This window comes from Panthera onca, chromosome C2 (genome assembly GCF_046562875.1).
Source record: "Panthera onca isolate mPanOnc1 chromosome C2, mPanOnc1 haplotype 2, whole genome shotgun sequence".
NCBI classification, from domain to species: Eukaryota; Metazoa; Chordata; class Mammalia; order Carnivora; family Felidae; genus Panthera; species Panthera onca.
In genome coordinates, this window is record NC_138347.1 from 34,831,959 (window position 1) to 34,852,503 (window position 20,545).

At 34.9% G+C, this 20,545-nt stretch overlaps 1 long non-coding RNA gene across 1 annotated transcript in view; it reads left to right on the forward strand.

The window, feature by feature from the left end:
- The window catches only part of LOC132683851 (uncharacterized), a 177,187-nt gene that overhangs the window by 35,063 nt on the left and 121,579 nt on the right, over nucleotides 1-20,545 (forward strand). The window contains exon 3 of the long non-coding RNA XR_013557859.2: nucleotides 19,522-19,558. This is a non-coding gene — a long non-coding RNA (uncharacterized LOC132683851). The remainder of the gene's footprint in view (nucleotides 1-19,521; nucleotides 19,559-20,545) is intronic.

Genomic DNA, 20,545 nt, shown 5'->3' on the forward strand with positions numbered 1-20,545 from the left:
GTTTTCTTAGATTCTATATTGTTTATTTCTGCTCTGATCTTTATTATTTCTCTTCTTCTGCTGGGTTTGGGGTGTCTTGCTGTTCTGCTTCTATTTCCTTTAGGTGTGCTCTTAGGTTTTGTATTTGGGATTTCTTGTTTCTTGAGATAGGCCTGAATTGCAATGTCTTTTCCTCTCAGGACTGCCTTTGCTGCATCCCAAAGCATTTGGATTGTTGTATTTTCATTTTCATTTGTTTCCATATATTTTTTAATTTCTTTTCTTTTTAATTTTTTTTTTTTTTTCAACGTTTTTTATTTATTTTTGGGACAGAGAGAGACAGAGCATGAACGGGGGAGGGGCAGAGAGAGAGGGAGACACAGAATCGGAAACAGGCTCCAGGCTCCGAGCCATCAGCCCAGAGCCTGACGCGGGGCTCGAACTCACGGACCGCGAGATCGTGACCTGGCTGAAGTCGGACGCTTAACCGACTGCGCCACCCAGGCGCCCCTTTTAATTTCTTTTCTAAGTGTCTGGTTGACCCATTCATTCTTTAGTAGGGTGTTCTTTAACCTCCAAGCTTTTGAGGTTTTTCAGTCTTTTTCCTGTGGTTGATTTCAAGTTTCATAGCATTATGGTCTGAAAGTGTGCATGGTATGATCTGAATTCTTGTATACTTATGAAGGGCTGTTTTGTGACCCAGTATGTGATCTACCTTAGAGAATGTACCATGTGCAGTCGAGAAGAAAGTATATTCTCTTGCTTTGGGATGCAGAGTTCTAAATATATCTTTCAAGTGCATCTGATCCAATGTATCATTCAGGACCCTTGTTTCTTTATTGATCCCATGTCTAGATAATCTATCCATTGTTGTAAGTGGAGTATTAAAGTCTCCTGCAATTACCACATTTCTATCAATAGGTTGCTTATGTTTGTGATTGTTTTATATATTTGGGGGCTTTCATATTTGATGCATAGACATTTATAATTGTTAGCTCTTCCTGATCAATAGACCCTGCAATTATTATATATTGCCCTTATTAATCTCTTGTTACAGCCTTTAATTTAAAGTCTAGTTTGTCTGATATAAGTATACCTACTCCAGCTCTCTTTTGACTTCCAGTAGCATGATAGATAGTTCTCCATCCCCTCACTTTCAACCTGAAAGTGTCCTCAGATCTAAAATGAGTCTCTTGTAGACAGCAAATAGATGGGTCTTGTTTTTTTATCCATTCTGATACCCTATGTCTTTTGTTTGGAGCATTTAGTCCATTTACATTCAGTGTTATTATTGAAAGATATAGGTTTAGAGTCATTGTGATGTCTGTGGATTCATGCTTGTAGTGATATCTCTGGTACTTTGTGGTCTTTGCAACATTTCACTCACAGAGTCCCCCTTTGGATCTCTTGTAGGGCTGGTTTAGTGGTGATGAATTCCTTCATTTTTTGTTTGTTTGAGAAAACCTTTATCTCTCCTTCTATTCTTAATGACAGACTTGCTGGATAAAGGATTCTCGGCGGCACATTTTTTTCTGTTCATCACATTGAAGATTTCCTGCCATTCCTTCTGGCCTGCCAAGTTTCAGTAGATAGGTCTGCTACTATTCTTATGTGTCTACCTTTGTAAGTTAGAGCCTGTTTATCCCTAGCTACTTTCAGAATTTTCTCTTTATCCTTGTATTTTGCCAGTTTCACTATGATATGTCATGCAGAAGATTGATTCAAGTTAACGTCTGAAGGGAGTTCTCTGTGCCTCTTGGATTTCAATGCCTGTTTCCTTCCCCAGATCAGGGAAGTTCTCAGCTATGATTGGTTCAAGTACACCTTCAGTCCCTTTCTCCCTCTCTTCTTCTTCTGGAATTCTTATGATATGGATTTCGTTCCGTTTGATTGTATCACTTAGTTCTCTAATTCTCCCCTTATACTCCTGGATTTTTTTATTTCTCTTTTTCTCAGCTTCCTCTTTTTTCCATAATTTTATCTTCTAATTCACCTCTTCTCTCCTCTGCCTCTTCAATCCATGCTATGGCCATCTCCATTTTATTTGCACCTCATTTTTAGCATTTTTTAATTCATCATGACTATTTTTTAGTCCCTTGATCTCTGTAGCAATAGATTCTCTGCTGTCCTCTATGCTTTTTTCAAGCCCAGCAATTAATTTTATGACTATTATTCTAAATTATTGTTCCCTTATATTGCTTAAATCGGTTTTGATAAATTCGTTAGCTGTCACTAATTACTAGAGTTTCTTTTGAGGAGAATTCTTCCATTTCATCATTTTGGCTAGTGTCTGCAGTAGCTCCAAACTGCAGGGCACTTCCCCTGTGCTGTCCGGAGTAACTTGTGTTGGTGGGCGGGACTGCAGTCAGACCCGATATCTGCCCCCAGCCCACTTCTGGGGCCACAGTCAGACTGGTGTGTACCTTATCTTCCCCTCTCCCAGGGGCAGGACTCACTGTGCAGTGGTGTGGCCCCTGTCTGGGCTACTTGCACACTGCCAGTCTTGTGGTGATGCTCTATGGGATATGGCCAAGGTCGTATTAGCCGGGGTGGATCCGCAAAGTGCACAGGGATGGGAGGGGCAGGCTTAGCTGGTCCCCTTCAGTGGTCCCCTGCGGGAGGGGCTCTGCAGCATTAGGAGGAAGGCAGGCCTGCCAGAGGGATGGATCCACAGAAGCACAGTGTTGGTGTTTGTGGGGTGCAAGCAAGTTCGGTGAAGGGAACTGGTTCCCTTTGGAATTTCAGCTGGGGAATGGGGGAGGAAAATGGCGCTTGCCAGCACCTTTGTCCTCCCCCGTCCCCCAGGTCTGTCCTTCCGGGACTTAACAACTCTCCCTCCCAGCGTCCTCTCGCACTCCCCACTCTCAGAGAGCAGAGCTGTTGACTTTAAGAATTCCAGATGTTAAGTCCCACTGGCTGTCAGAACTCATACAATCCGGCCCCTCTGCTTTTGCAAGCCAGACTTCAGGGGCTCTGCCTTGCCCAACAGGATGCCCCTCCACTGCCTGGCTCCCTCCCAACAGTCCATGTAGTGTGCACCGAGTCTCTGCTCTTCCTACCCTCTCCCATGGGCTTCTTGTCTATGCTTGGCTCCACAGAGTCCATTCTGCTAGTCTTCTGGCAGTTTTCTGGGTTATTTAGGCCAACGTGGGTGGAATCTAAGCAATCAGCAGGACAAGGTGAGCCCAGCATCCTCCTACACCACACTCTTCCCTGATCTCCTTGTGAAATGAAGTTTAGAAATACTAGGAAATAAAACATTTATTCTTTTTTTTAAAAAAAAATTAATGTTAATGTATTTTTGAGAGAGAGAGAGAGAGAGAGAGAGTGCAAGTTAGGGAGGGGCAGGGAGAGAGGGAGACACAGAATCTGAAGCAGGATCCAGGCTCTGAGCTGTCAGCACAGAGCCCCAGTCGGGCCTCAAACCCACCAACCATGAGATATGACCTGAGCTGAAGTCGGACTCTTAACTGACTGAGCCACCCAGGTGCCCATAAACCTTTATTGTAATCAGTAGTAGCCAACCACACAAGATTGTCACTTTGTCTGTTTTATTTTTTTTTAAATTAAAGTACTTTTCATCCATAATAGCTTGGTATATATATTCTCTTTTCCTCATCTCCATCAATAAGATAATATCAAATAAGTTTAAATATGCCCTATACAGATGGAAATTTTAAATTTCAAATCTGTTAGCATCAATAAAGAAGTTTACTATTTTTAAATTTTATAGTTTGATATTTTTATTCTAACCAAAACTTAGTAGGAATGATAAACAAAAAATGATATCATGTGTAGCTATTTCTTATTATAAATAACCAAGGTCATACATACTTTCAGCTTGATTTGAAGAATTCATTTTAATGGCAATTAGTAGTAAAAAAAAATCGTAGCTAATTCAGAATAGAATTCTTTTTTTTTTTAATTTTTTAATGTTTGTCTATTTTTGAAGGATAGAGAGAGAGACAGTATGAGCTGGAGAGGGCAGAGAGAGAAGGGGACACAGAATCTGAAGCAGGCCCCAGGGTCTGAGCTATCAAGGCAGAGCCTGACACAGGGCTTGAACTCATGGGTTGTGAGAACATGACCTGAGCCAAAGTCAGACACTTAACTGACTGAGCCACCTAGGCGACCCATCAGAATAGGATTTTTATGACATCACTAAAGCTAAACATAGTAGGGTGAAGTTTATCTTCAGTCAACTTTTGTAACTTTTACTTGGCAATTCTGGAAATCAAACTCGTCTTTTAAGTGTAACACCACTTCTGCATTAGCTTCTTGGATTTGTTGAGCTAATGTGTCATCAGACCTATTCCTCAAACTGTTATTTTTCCATTTTTGAAGAGTAATGGTCTTGGCCAGCTCTGTATGATATAGACTAATGATTGGACTCCCCATCCTTTAAATGTTGTATCTGTAACACATTCCTTAATCGGCAAAGTCTGCTTTTGACAATTGAAAACATAAACATAACGGATAGGATAATGATACACACAAATCAATTAAATTGATTTGAGCTTGCAATGTTGATGCATCATTTAGTTTTGCAGACAGGTATCTTTAATCAGACAGTACAGGAGCTACTTTTGGCTCCCAGAGAACTTTTTTTAGGGCACTGAACCTCAAATACACTTTAGCACTACATTCATTTTAATAGTCAGTGGTGACGCTTGGATTTAAAGGTGCTGATATTCAGTTATAATTTTGTCAGCAATTTAAAGCACTTTGTGAATTTTGCTTTTGAAAAGAAGAAAGAAATGTATCAGCTGTCACAAATCTCTCATACCCTGATACCCTATTCCCCCACCAAACCACAGATCTTTTATTAAATTCCACTATGCCTCTGTAGGAAATGTGAATAGTCATTGAAACTGGTTCAATGCCAGGATTTGAAAGCTGATACTTTGAAGAATGTACCCAGTATATATTAAATGAACACCAAACTCCCTGGCAATGAGAGAAATAATATGAGATGATGACAAGGTTAAATTTAGAAACAGAATTCAAAATATCCCCTGGGTTTTCATTTCAAGGTCATTCACAGACACATTCTCATAATCCTGTGGAATTTCATCCCAGTTGAAATCCATTTCACGTGTGATGTAGTCTTTTATTTTTCAGTCTATTAAGATTTTTCCATATATACAAGAAAGAAAAACAGTATTTATTAAGTACCTACTATAGTTCTGAGATTATGCTAAATGCTTCCCTGTATATCTAATGATTACAAGAATAATATTAGCTGATATTTGGAGGGGGGATACCTCCTTAGGGAAAGACAGTTTACTAAGCAATTTTGCCTCTTGGTTATACTTTTTTCTCACCAAAAGTTCATGACTTTTACAAATGAAGAAATTGATGTTTACAAAGGTTTAAAAATTAATCCAAAGTGGTTGCTGCTTTACTAAATGGCAGAGCAAGATTCGAACCTCAGTTACTTTGTCTCTAAAGCCCATATTCTCAAAACAATGACAATACAAAGATTTTGGAATCAGACTGTGTTTTAAATGTCTTCATTTGTGAATTGCTAATAATAATAATAATAATAGTACCTACAATAGAGGATTCTAGGGAGAATAAAATTAGTGAATAAAAATAAATTTTTTATAATGATAATGCCTGGAATGTAGTAAACATTCAAAAAAACATTAGCTATTAGTATTTTTGTTTAATGATAAAAATAATTATTAGGTTGCTATATTCTAAATGTTAGTAATCTTTTCTTTATATTTTTATCTTATTATTAGAAATACAAAGCATTAAAAATTAAAATATGTACATTCTCCTGTCATTCTAGCTTCCCAGTACTTTAAGATAAGAAAGTTTGGGGATGCCTGGGGGGCTCAGTTAGTTAAGCATCCAACTCTTGGTTTTGGCCAAGGTCATGATCTCATGGTTGTGGAATCGAGCCCCATATTAGGCTTATGCTGAGTGTTGAGCCTGCTTAAGATTCTCTCTGTCTCCTTCTCTCTCTACCCCTCCTCTGTTTGCACTCTCTTTCTGTGTGTGTGTGTGTGTGTCTCTCTCTCTCAAAATACACATAAAATAAAATAAAATTACAAAGTTTGAAACATTTATGCTAAGTATTATTTAATAAATTTAGTATTGGGGGGATCTATGACCTATTATGTAAAATCAGCATGCCACAAAAAATATTTCAAAATCCCACTAAAAGCAACACCCACTAAAAGCTTTGCTATTTGATCCTCAAACCACTATTTCATTTTCAAAATGTTCATCATTCCAGAGGAAATAAGAAATTGAGTATAAGACATCATGTGAAACTAACCACTATTCATTGTTCCCACCACACAGATAATGTTCTGAGATTCACACACTGCTGTATTTTTTAAACCATCCCTAAAATTCTTTTCTCTCATATCCTTAATGGACTGGGAAAATTGTTCCTGTATTTTAAACTTCAATCTATTTCTCAATTTATTAGTTATGCATTATCTAATAGTAGCCAGTCAAAAGGTATTTTGGCAAAACACTTATCCATAAAATGACTGAGTTTTCAACAAAGCCTTGACGAAAGAACTTTAAAGGCTGAAATCAGTCTCAGTTTAAAACAGCAATAACGGTATTTACCTGTTATTCCCTTCTTTAGACCTTTGTTTCCCAGTGAGGCAGATTGCTTGCCAAGAGCTGACCACTCTTGATGAAGTGTTTTTGTAGCTGACATCACTTAACCTCTCAAAATAGCAGTTTTATCCAAACTTACAATTAGTAGAAGGCTTTTGAAGTGCACTGAAACCTTAGCAAGGCTTCTCAGCAGGAGTTGGATCCTGAGAAGGGTTCTTTTACTAGACTTGGTCAGAAAAAGTGGCCTATTAATATTACTTTCTAGTCATGGTTGTGTTTTAAAGAAGTCAACACTTAAATGAGCTATTCAATCAATAATAGTTGCCTTTACAACATTAAGGTTGGGGCTGCAAGTACGATGTGGAAATCATTAGTGCTCTTCACCAACTCTTTCTGCTCTGGCTACCTGGTGGGATTTTCTTTCATGATTTCCTTTTTACTTGGCTTCCTCAGGTGAGCCCATGTGACTAGCTCTGGCCAAAGGAGTCATGAACACGAGTAACATCGGCCACTTCTGGGCCAGAGCATTTAATTGACAGAGTTAGATCCTCATAAATCGTCTTTCCTGCTGCCACAGCATTCCAAGTAATAGCTACAACATACACATCAGCCTGGTCTCTGAAAGACAATGAACAAAACCCTCAACTGGTCTGTACTAATTGTACACAGTAAGAAAAAAAAAAAAAATAAACATTTGCTGGGTTAACCACTGAGACATTTAGAGTTGTTTGTTACTATAGCATAATTAAGCCTATCCTGACAGATAAGCACAAGAATTACAAATGAAAATTTGTGGCCATTCTAAAGGCAAGCTGGCATTTTTAGAATGTTACATGTATAGTCTTTAATGATATACTTATGCTTATTGCAATAAGCTGCCAATTTTGTTTCATAGGAACTTATATCCTAAAAGTGGATCCATGATTTATGCCATCAATACCTAATACTTTAGTAGTCACTATGAAGCAAGGAATCTCAATGAGTTTTTGTACTATCTTAAACTTTATTGTAAATATACACATGATTGTAACTAATATATTTTTTCACTAGAGGAAGAAATAGAATGAATTGTCTTATAAATCAATTATTCCTTATATTCATTCGAAGCGATACTTCTTTAGATCATTTATTTTTCATGATAACCTGTGTTGTGAAAATCAAAGTGAAAAAATGAAACATAATTACAGACAAATTGCTATTTGTCTATTTAACATTCTATTGCACAGGAGCACCAAGGTATGGTTACTCTCTTTGCTTTGATCAGAAGTAGTTCTGTCAAGATTCTTCATTTCCTGTAGTAACCCAATTGTAACTCATGCATATCTAAATCTTGCATGAGTTATTTTATATTTTTACTATATACTATATCCTAAAGTGACAAATCACCTATGTTTAGAATTTTTATGAAAGGAAATGCTTAAAAAATGTTTCTTAATTTTGTAAACATAACACTGAAGTTAGTAGAAAAGTCACACAGTTCAGCCTATTAAATACCTCCCATATTATAATGTATTTCAGTCTTATTTCCTCTTTATTTTAGGTTTTGCAGGCCTAACAGTGCCAGTAATTTCAGTCCATTCTGTTATGGCATCACTCTTAATCCCCAATCCTTTTCATGATCCATTTTAGGTACTTCTCCAATATTGGACTATCACACATTCAAACAATGACCAAGTTTCAGAAATGACAGCTTATAATGATGTGTGATTATGTTGTGTTCAGAAAAGAACTTAAGCTTGTTGATTCTAAAAGGACTCATATTCTTTAATTTTATAGTTTTATAAGGCCTATTGGCTTAGGTATATTTTTTATAATAACCTAAACTAACAGTTTTTCTGAGAAAATATTTTGAAGTATTTAATTTTTCTTTCTCATCCATGCAATAACATGGTATTTTGGTCTGCAAAATGGTGTAAAATCAAATTTCCTGAATTAATGGACTTACAAAAATTACTGTAGCTCATAGCAAGGTGCACACTATGAAGCAACCTATCTTTTGGTTTTTAAAAAATAAAATCACTCCATCTTGGATGAGGCAACATAAGGTGTATGAAATTAATTGATTGCACAACTAAAACTTGAAGTAAATTACTAAAATTTAGTTCTCTCATGGAAGGGTAGACAGTGATTTCCTTCAGAATATGTATCTGACTTTGGTTCAAATTCTTCCGTTATGCTGTACAGATGAAAGAAAAACCTATTTTTGTTCTAGATGACAGCACCAGATACTGAAACTGAACCCACGTGACTGGATGCAGATTTTAAAGGATAATACATATCTGTGCACTAATGCATGCTCTTAAAACTCCACACCACAAGGTCAAATGAAAATACCAGTGACTATTTGCAATTCACTGTTATGTGACAAGACAGATGATGACAGCTAATATTTTTATAATTTGTTTCTATGTAAATTTAAAATGTTAAATACAACACAAAAGCTATGTTAGCATATTGACTCATTTCTACTTTTACCTACTGATTAAAAAAAAAAAAGAATCTCCCATCTCTATTATTTTTGAGTATAAATAATCCATGTGTATAAGAAATGACACCTAAGGTATATTCAGTTATCAACTACCTAGGATTTTGGAAAGTTGAAGTAACATAGATAGTTCAAAATTCTATAAAATAAAAACTTTATCATATGTTTTGGGATGAATTCTGTTTTATTTACATAGCATATGCCAAATATAACCAAAGGAAGCAATTCAGAAAGGGCTAGGGTAATCAACCATGTAATACAATATTGCCATGGACAATCTACAAAATAGAGAATCTATGTACAAATAGTCATGAATGATAACTTTAGTCCACCTATTTTCAAACAATTTTGAGGTAGTTTATTGTAAAAGCATAGTATAGGAAATGTTAAACCATTAATGCAAAATTTAAATGTACAAATTAAATTGTAAAAGGTGAGGATGGGGGAAATTAAGTAGGAAATATCTGTTAGCTCATTCTTTAACCATATAAAAAGCCTTGGATATCAATCAAAAGATTGACAAATGAATATTTGCATGTGTTAATTTAAAGTATATATTTGTTCATGTATATGTATTTTTTTTTAAATTTCCATATTTTCCAGAAATTTCAGTTAATCAATCAATTAGATTGCAGTTGTGTAAGGATAAGAGGGTACCTAGTGCATTCAGAAATGATGATAGAGGAAAATAGTAGCAGTTGGGAATAAAATTTAGGTTCCAAGCAGAAGTGGATTTGTCATGTTGTTGATAAGGCCCCAGCTTCAAAAGCCCTGAACTAGAATGAGGCTCTTCCACAGCCCTGTACCTAATTTAGTATTCATGATTTTATTATTTTTTTAAGTTTATGTATTTATTTTGAGAGAGAAAGAGGGAGAGCATGAATGGGGAAGGGGCAGAAAGAAAGGGAGAGAATCCCAAGCAGGCTGCACACCATCAGCACAGTGCCAGATGCGGGGCTTAAACTCAGGAACACTGAGATCCTGACCTGAGCCGAAATTAAGAGTCAGACCCTTGTCTGACTGAGCCGCCCAGGCACCCCTTGTATTCATAATTTTAAATTCTTTTTTCTGAAACAAGGCTCCCAAAATTATATAAGCCTGATGTCCCATAAAGCTTGGATTGGTTCCTGGCTTTAAGTTTTTGGCAGTTTAAGAAAAATGTACTTGATCACACAATACTTAATAATAGGGAAATTTCTGGTTAATCAAGACCAGTAAACATTTCTTCTAGTTGATATGCTCATACAGAAACTTACTATTAAATACTTCATGTAAAGTCACTGAAAAAAATAAAATAAAGTTATAGTCCCTTGGAAATCATGTCACAAATGGCAATATATCACAGAGATATGGAACATTATTTTACCTACGGTGTTTCTTTATATAAGCAGCAAGGGCATGCTATTAAAGCATATTTCACATACTGTTCTTTTTAAAGGATGGCACAAAGGAACCCTGGAGTCAAGTTTGCTGGAAAGTTTGTTATGGGGTAGGGGGTGAAGAAGAATAATAGCAAACTCAAGAGGTAGGACAGAAAATAAAATAGAAAGAGATGAGCTAGAAGAACAAACACATTGTGTACAGAAAGGATATTATCCAGTCACAGTAAAGTAGAAAGATGAACTATCTTGTGGAACTGCAAGATTCAACAAGTTGTGTGCAATTTTCCATTACCATCATGCATAAAATGAGAGCAATAAAATTAAAGCATTAATAGTTGTATGGAAACAAGATTTTCAGTACAACGAACTGACAAGATGATATGAAGGTAATTGGTCATGAGAATATTTAGCAATTGTAATGGTTGTCTTTAAAAAATTGCTTTACCATAATTAAATTACAAAAAGTAATTGTTTCATTGCAGCATATTCCTATATACCATATTAAAGAAAACAATAACTACTTCAAACAGTATGAATATTATTTCCCAACAATTATTATTCAAGTCAGGATTTCTTCATTGCTATGTTACTGATGCATTGAGGGTGTCTGACATATACCAGATTCTCAATAAATATTTTTGTAAATTAAAAAAGCACTCATGACACTAGAGACATTTAAAATGTAGTTTTGTTATGAAAGGCATAATATGAGTATAAATATACTTACTGTACACACTAATTATTTAAAAAGGACTCTGTGTGTAATAAACTATATATACATAACAAAATCACAACTCTATATTATAAATTTAATATATCACAAATTTTTACCTAGTCATTATAAACATAAATTGCACTATATAACCAAAAATTCGCTTGGAGAATGCTCACAATAAAAGGTGATTCTGATTGTTTGCATCACTTTACAGAACCATCCAAAGTAGGGGCGCCTGGCTGGCTCAGTCAGTTGAGTGTCTGACTTTGGCTCAGGTCATGATCTCACAGTTCTGACAGCTCGAAGCCTGGAGCCTGCTTCGGATTCTGTGTCTCCCTCTCTCTCTGACTCTCCCCGGCTCACACTGTGTCTTCCTGTCTCTCTCAAAAATAAGTAAACACTAAAATAATAATAATAATAATAATAATAATAATAATAATAATAATAAAATAACTATCCAAAGAAGCTGATAATCTGGCTTCATTTTCTTGCACAGCAAGTGGAGATATTTAGAATTATTTGCTAGACTCTAGAAAAGCACTAAAATTTGGGACAATTTTTTATAGAATTAACAATCGAGGTATCTAACATGTAAGAGCTTCATCAACAGCTTCAGTTGGGAAACTCTAGAGAACTGTTTCTTAATGATAACTTTCTTTTTCTTTGTAACTCCATACTCCCAAAAAATAGTCTTGAAGGGTAAGAGAACTCAGAAAAGAACTAAAACTAAAACTACTTCAGAAGTGTGTGTAGAAAGCAGAAATGTAATGTCACAGTCATACTCATCTGTCCTGGCAATAATTGGTGTTTATGGTTATTACATGGTAGTGTTTATCTAAACATTCCCTGGCGGAGTCAGTTTGTGACCCTCTATTCTGTATTTGAGTCCTTGTCTAGTGCCAGCAGCTTGGAATTCTGCCTTAGACATTGTAGAATAAATTAAAGGAATAAGTTAAAGGTATGGAATAAACTAAAGTAAATAAATTAAATAAATAAATAAATAAATAAATAAATAAATAAATAAATAAATAAATATGAATCGGTGCCGAAATTCAGAGACTTTTAGTTAGGATAATGATTTCCTATTTAAGTTTTTATACAGTAAAGATTTATTTATCAATCCATCTGTTTCTCCTTCAGGCTACAGACAACCTCTAGATATGATCAACAAAGAAAGAGTAGAAAGACAGAAAGTATTCTTTATCACTTGTATATCCCATTTACTAATTAAAACAATATATCATTACGTATGTTTGAGTGATAAAAACACATTAATAAATTACCACTTGATCAGCCATTTGAACTTTTGAATTTAGTTACCTCATTACTAAATTTACAGTTTGGTAAAGTGATTCTTATGCACACACCAGTTGATTTACTATAATTTTCTAATTTTGAGTTATGGAGCATGGTAAGCTATACTTTAAGTTATATAAGTAGAACATATTTATTCTTGCCTATACAATAATTAAAACTTTGGAAAATATTTTATGGACATTTTAATTACCATTATTTTAAGGAAATTATAGATGTTTGGGAATAAGAATAAATAATAACAAGAGGATTTTCTATATCTGAGATAAAATGTTTTTGGTTTAAAACAAAGAAGAACTAGAGGTACATCATTCTGTATATTATTGACCATAATTGTTGAATCTTAAAGGGAAAGATCAGGCTCTTAAAGAGAATAATCAGTGAAAGTAAAGTGCTGCTTAGGTGCAAGAAAAAAGGCATAAAAGCACAAGAGCAAGTATAGATAGGGCAGGGAGCACACACATTAGAAATAATCTAAGGGCTAAAAGTAGGTACTTTCCTGAAGCAAATACAGAATTAATCAAAAGACTGACATCTAATTATAGGAAAGTCCTGGGATAACAAATATAGAGGCCTAAGAAAAATAAGAAAATTAACATTTAATCTGAAAGGGTTAAACCTGGCCATGATTATCTTAGAAATTGAAATGGAAATTTTCCTCCCTGACTATAATGAATCAGCCCTAAAGTCTGAAGCTGTTCAGGACCAAGGACAAAGACAATTCAATACAGCCACATAGATTTTCTCATCTCACTTGTCTGAGATTCATATATAATCATATAGCTGGAAATGACTTTAGAAATCATCCATCCCACCTCCTTTATTTTACAGATAAGAAAACTGAGGCACAAGGTTATTGGTAACTTTTCGAGTCACTCTATTAATAAGGGGTAAACTTCAGTTTAGAATCTAAGTCTACTTTTATACCTGGTACAGTGTTCTCTGAATCATACAAATATATAGAATCACATGTGCAGAAGATTGTGAGTGCTTGTTTTCATATTAAAAAGTAATTTATAGTTGGCTTTTGTGGATGTATTTGTAGGTGTGTGCTCGCACGTGCGCACGCACACGTGTGTGTGTGTAGAGGTTAATAGTCTAAATGAACAGAGAGACCTTTTTCTGAATACCCCACTCTAATCACAAGTGACTATGTTTCAGACCAAACATCTAATTTTGGTGTGTTCATTTGGAAATGGTCAAAAGAAAGCTGCCCAAATTCAGAATATCTCTTTGGTTTTTCCTTTGGTTAGCAGTATTTTATTTTATTTTATTTTAATTTAATTTTATTTTATTTTATTATTTTTTTTATTTTATGTTATTTTAGAGAGAAAGAGCAAGTGGAGGAGGGGGCAGAGAGAGAGAGAGAGAGAGAGAATCTCAAGCAGTCTCCATGCTCAGCACAGGGACTAACACAGGGCTCAATCCCATGATCCTGGGACCATGACCTGAGCTGAAATCAAGAGTCAGACCCTCAACTGACTGAGCCACCCAGGGGCCTCTGGTTAGCAGTATTTTAAATAGTTACTTGCTATTTTGTTCTCTTTATTCTGCAATTTTCTTGTTTGATATCTGGGACCTCTTCTTTATTTGTCATTTCTGGGTGTTCTATGTTTTTTGCATTGTTGTTAATTTGTAAATAGTTCTGAATTTTTTTTTCCTAATTTTATCTGAAGGTTTGGTCAAGAAGAGTTAGAATTTATAAATATTAAAGTATTTTTGAGATTTTATGAGAAAAAAATCAATGAGGGAAAAGTCTACTTTTAAGCAGAAATATCAAGAGGAATTAAAGGTTAAGTTCAAGTGATAGTATAAGATCCAGAGGTTTGTTTTATGATCTATACAGTCATTCAAATAGTAAAACAAATTGGGAATTGAAATATGAATCCTAATTTGGAAACATTTTTTTAAGAAAAACTTTTACCTGCTTAGGTAAGATTACAACTACTTGGTATAGTGTAAAGATTATGAACTTTGGAGTCTGAATGAAAATGTTGGCTTGACCCATTCTATAATGTTCAGAATATTTCTTAGCTTCCCTCAGTCTCAGTTTCTCTTTTTGAAAAATAAAAATATACTTTTGGATAGCATTAAATCACACATGTAGGCATATTAATTCTCCCTGATGCAGACCCCTAAATAGCTGAAGAAATCTTATGTATGATCCAGAGTTAACTATCATGAATCTGCCCAGCTCCTGCCATTGTGATGAACTCCAAGAGCCAGGGGATTAAGTCTTATTTTAGACATAGACTCCCCCCCCCCCAAAAGGAATCTAGTAGAATCTTAGGGGGTTTTAGACTTTCTCTTGCCCTAAATAAGAATTTGTGCCTTTTTCTCTGTGGATCTCTAAGTTTTTTATTCTTCAGCCCTTACTATCTCATCATACCTTGCTGTGGGTTTTTGGAAGGGATTTAGCTGTTGAAATATACCTGACTATTGACAAAGAAGCTTTCCTTCATTTTATACAGGGTACCATTTCTGTTTCTGCATGTCAAGCTATTACTGACTGATAGTAAAGAGACACTGTGGAAGTCACACACAGTTCACATACATTCCATAGATTATAATAAAGTTAAATAAACATTAAAATTTTAAAAATATGCATCGTTTTCTTAATGAAGAGGTTCTGGGAAAATCAAGGAAAAACCTTTAATAAGAAAAAGATACAAATATATATTATATGTCCATAAATACTAATATTTGCTTCTGTGTACTTTACTCACATATCAATTATTATATTGAAACAATTTGAGACAAAACTTTTGTGATTTCCCTTGATTATAGATTGCATACCTACATAAACTCATTAGAATTTCCCCATAGATCTCAGTTCTCTTCTTGAACTTCACAGCTGTAATTGTTGAAAAGTTTGTTTGTTTGTTTGTTTTCTTATATTCAGCCAAAATCTGTTTCCCAGAACCTCAACTCACTGATAACTTTGACAGTCACTAAGTCCTGGGAGTCAATAAAAATGGGGACACATTATATCTTCTCTGGAAATACAATCTAGCTGATAGTTTTGTGCTTTAGTTTCCTTTTCTGTAAAATGCCAATAGCAGCATATATATTATGCTGAACGTGAAATGTAGTAATGATTTTCTACATGTCAGTTCATTCCATCCACTCCTCTTTTTTCCCTGCCTCAGAAAGTATCTCCTATTGTTGAAGATGGAAATGGCTGAAACAATTAATAAACAAAATGTCAGTATGTAATTAAGCATTAAATTGCTGCTGTATTTAAAATATACATATTAATTTGTGGGACATATAATATGCATGTTGTGGATTTAACTTAGAAATCAATACTTTTTTTGTTGTTGTTGTTTACTTATTTATTTTGAGAGAGACAGAGTGCAAGCAGGGGAGGGGCAGAGAGAGGGGAAGGCAAAGAGAATCCCAAGCACTGTCAGCACAGAGCCTGATGTGGGGCTCAAAACCACAAACTGTGAGATCATGACCTGAGCTGAAACCAAGAGTTGGCCCCTTAACTGACTGAGCCACCCAGGTGCTCCAGAACTCAATACTTTTTTAAAAATGTAATTATGTTCCTCTGTGATACTTGGATGTTCTTCTGTGTTTTTTCTTTTTTCTTTTCTTTCTTTCTCTATGGACGTGTCTGTTAACTACTTCTCTCTCTCTTCTCTATATCCAATCAATGACCCAATCATATTGATTATATCCCAGTGTTGTTACACGTTTGAGCCCCTATTTTCTCTTCTAGTTGTTGTTCTAGTCCAGACCCTTGTTAACCGTTTCCTGAACTATAGCATTCTATTCCCAACTGGTCTATTTGGCATGAGTTACGTCCTTCTTCAGTTCATCCTATAGACTCTAGCTGGTTTAATTTTCCTGAGCAAAATTCTGACTAAGATATTGCATTGCTCAAATACTCTCAATATTTCATATTTTTTCATGTTCTTGAATGAAGTTCAAGTACCTTTTCTTGGAAATTAATATTATCTAGATAAAGCTTCACTCTGACTTACTCCTGTTTTACACTTTCTTCACTACCCTGCTTAACAAACCCTAAGGCCCTGCCAAATTTGATATTTGCTGCTTTCCTTTTGCACTGTATAACTCTTGCCTTTGAGCAATGCTTACCTATCATCTCATATTGTCCTTCCCTCTTTATAGACTTTTTACCATCTTTAAATGCTTACACCAGATATTACCTAAATACCCCTCTTATTTGTGCTCCTACAGCTCACCGTGACCATTTTAGAACACTCATAATCTTTTGCCCTGTTTGCATGAACACGTTTACTCTCCCCAGCTGTATTATAAACTGCTTGAAAGTTGTCTTTATGTAAGGCACCTAAGTTAGAGTTTTAAACCTGTAGATGACAAAAATATTGCTTTTGAAGTCTCCAGAGTCACTGCGATTTGGAACAGCAGAGTTTGTTTCATAAGGAAGGACAGTCTTTGAGTTGGACAGCAGGGAATTTAAGGGAAGACTTTTCCCAACAGAAGTTTGTATAATGGAAGGCAATTACCCTGAGTAAAGACTTGTGTTGAGGGTAAAGTTGGAAATAAATCCAAGTACTTATAAAGGAGTCTCATCATAGAGATCTTGAAAAACAGAAGAGTTTAAAAAGGCAAACGATGATAAAATAAAAATATTATATCAGGAGTCAGGAGACCAGTCACAATTTAACTTCTGATAGGTTAAGACCTTAATAATGATTTTTATGCACCTCAGTTGCTAGTGTGTGAAATTAACAGATAAGATTCAATAGTTTCTAGTCTCTTCTAGCTTTAAAATTTAAATTTCTTTAGCCTATAAAGAAGTAATGGGCTACATTATGTTTTTGGGCAATTAGTGGCATATAAAAGCAGTAGTTAAGGAAGATAGGAAAAAGATCAATGAGGATTAAAAAAACTTTATAAATATAATATTTTAGCTACTTTATTCTATATAAGTAAAAATATTTAATAACTTTGGAGACATCTGTAATCATATAAATAATGTGTTACAAGTTAGTGAGTGTATACCCTAATTTTTGTCAGTTTACCATTTACTAGTTGAATGTTCAAAATCCTTAATTTAGAACCATAATAGTCTGAAGGGGTCACAACTGTTATGCAGACCAACACTCAAATTATCCCAGACAAATGAGGTTCTATCTTTGATTTTAAATACCTCAAGGCAAATGGCACAGTCTTTTCCTGGCTCAAATAGATCCAATTACCTCTAATGACCCCGTTACAGTTTATTGAGTGTCTGTGATCCAGGTGCTTTTGCTGAAGCCTAGAGTAAAATTTTATATCATTTTGTGAAACTCCTGGACAAAATGAATAAAAATTACTGAGACCTTTTCTTACAAAACCATTTTTTAAAATGTGAATATTATTGAGAACCTACTGTGCGAAAGAGATGTGCTAGGCCCCACAGAGAAGCCAAAGATGAGTAAGACAGCCTTTGATCTGAGGGAGCTTGTAGTTTGCTAAGATGCAGGAAATATGCAAAATAGAGCTTCTGAAGGACTGACAGGTGGCATTCAGTAAATGACAAGTCAAATAATGCAGAAGTTAGACTATGGTGTGTACTACCAGAGAAATACAAAAAGCAATGGGAACTCGGTATCCTAGATTATATATGGAGAGAGAGGAAGACACAGAATCTGAAGCAGACTCCAGGCTCTGAGCTGTCAGCACAGACCCCAACACAGGGCTCAAACCCACAAACCATGAGATCATGACCTCACCCCCAGTTGGACGCTTAACCAAGTGAGCCACCCAGGTGCCCTAATGTTTGTTTTTACAAGTCACAGATTTTTGGGGTGCTTGTTATCTAGCATAATTGTAGCCATCTTTGACTAATACATGCATTATTTTGTAATATTTTGATAGCTATGTTTCCTAAATAATGGTAAAATATAAATGGGGTGTTAGGAACAGGAGGTTTGTTGTAATAAGTTAAGTGTTGATTAAATGTCTCAAAATAAATATATCTCAATAAAGGTAATAAGATTTTAGTAACTAAAAATATAATCTTCTCTAGAAACCATTTTATTCTCATTGGACCCACAAGAAAGTTGAATCTGAAAAAGAGATTAGGATACACAGTATTTATATAGGAAAACTGTAAATCATTTGAAAGTTTCTGCTTTTCAAACTAACATTTATACATGTCCCCTTCTTAAATTAAAGCACAGCATGAAAAATTGCTTGTAGGGGCCCCTGGATGGCTCAGGCAGTTGTGCGTCTGACTCTGGCTCAGGTCATGATCTCATGGTTTGTGAGTTCAAGCCCCACATCAGGCTCCGTGCTAACAGCTCAGAGCCTGGAGCCTGCTTCGGAATCTGTGTCTCCCTCTCTCTCTGCTCCTCCCCCACTTGTGCTCTATCTCTCTCTGCCTCTGAAAAATAAATAAATGTAAAAATTAAAAAAAAATTCCTTGTATATCTATACCATTCATCACCTGTGCATTTTAATCCCTTTGTAATTTAGTTACTAGGGATCATGATGCAAGGCATAAATTGCCTTTGTTCTGATGGGGACTTATTTGGAATAAGTGGCCAAAAGATGTAACTATATATTAAAGTTTTGTAACTTTTAAACTATGTATAGATAGGGGACCATGGGTGGCTCAGTTGGTTAAGTGCTCAACACTTGATTTCAGCTCAAGTCATGATCTCACAGTTCATGAGATTGATCCCTGTTTTGGGCTCTGCACTGACAGCATGGAGCCTGCTTGGGATTCTCTCTCTCCCTCTCCCTCTCCCTCTGCTTCTCTCTGGCTCACTCTGGCTTCACTCTGTCTCTCAAAATAAATAAATAAACTTAAAAAAAAAAACAACTATGTACAAATACTTGGCAGGAAAAAGTTGCAATGTCATATAAGGATATACTTAGGAATTATAGACCCAACTGAATAAATTCCTCAATTCTAATGGATGGCCTATGCAATTCAAATAAGCTCATCTAATTTTTTTAGCATGAGTATGTATATATATATACGTATATATATATATATATATACGTATATATATATACGTATATATATATATATATGAATATAAAGTTGTGTAATTATAGAGTGAATATTTCCATTTCAGATGTCAAAGACATCCTGTCAAAAGCCAAGAACTATGAGTAAGTGGATGAAAATACTTTGCTTCATAAACAAGTTGGCCTATTTTTTTTTTTATCCTACTTCTTTAAAGAGACAATTTCCTTTTATAGGTAAGATAGTAATTGTTGAATAATTAAAATATATTTCACAATAAGTCAGGAACACATAAAGCACATCAGGACCATTTTGTTTCAACAAGACTAAAACCGTTTTCTACATATTTGTCTATCAATATGTAAAAAACTCATTAAGTAGATGTTTTATTATTATGCATCTCTAATTCAAATTTCTTAGTTGCAGGAATAAAACCTTTTTGAAAATATTTTGAATAGTTCCTTAGCAAAAGATTTTTGTCTACTAAGATTTCCACTTTAAAGTTGAGGTTATGATGTAGAACTGATTTAATATAGGTTATATTTAGTTAGTTGGTTAATTCCTGGATGTAAAAAGAAATAATTATAGCTAGACATTTCACTTTTTTAAGCATACATAGTTTTCTTGGATTTGAAACATCATAGTTACTTGGGCTTTGTTTTTTTTTTTTTTTCCTTGCAAAATCATAATAAGCTACCTCTATCCATCTTCCAATTAAGTACAAATATCTATGTAGTTTTGTAATTAGTTATACATATTTTTTAAATAAATCTTTCAGCACCTAAAACAACATAATTAGGGACAAAGAATATCAACTTAACTAATGAACATAGAGTTGAAAAATAGAATTCTGAAAAATTAAATGAACTCTTGCTTTGCATGTCAGTGAAAACCTTTTGTTATTTTCTGGCAGGTATCTAGATAGACAGAAGCTTTCCCATGTATTGACAGAACTGTGCAAAACCCAATTAGTTCTTTAGCTTTACCAACATCTGTTCTTTCCTGAGAAATTATTCCAAACAATTCTTAAGCAAGCAGAAAGTTATTCACATTATAAAAAGTTCAAGAATACTTTAGCTTAGTTTTATTTTGGGCTTTGTAAAGGCAGACAGAAACTGTCACAGACACCAGCT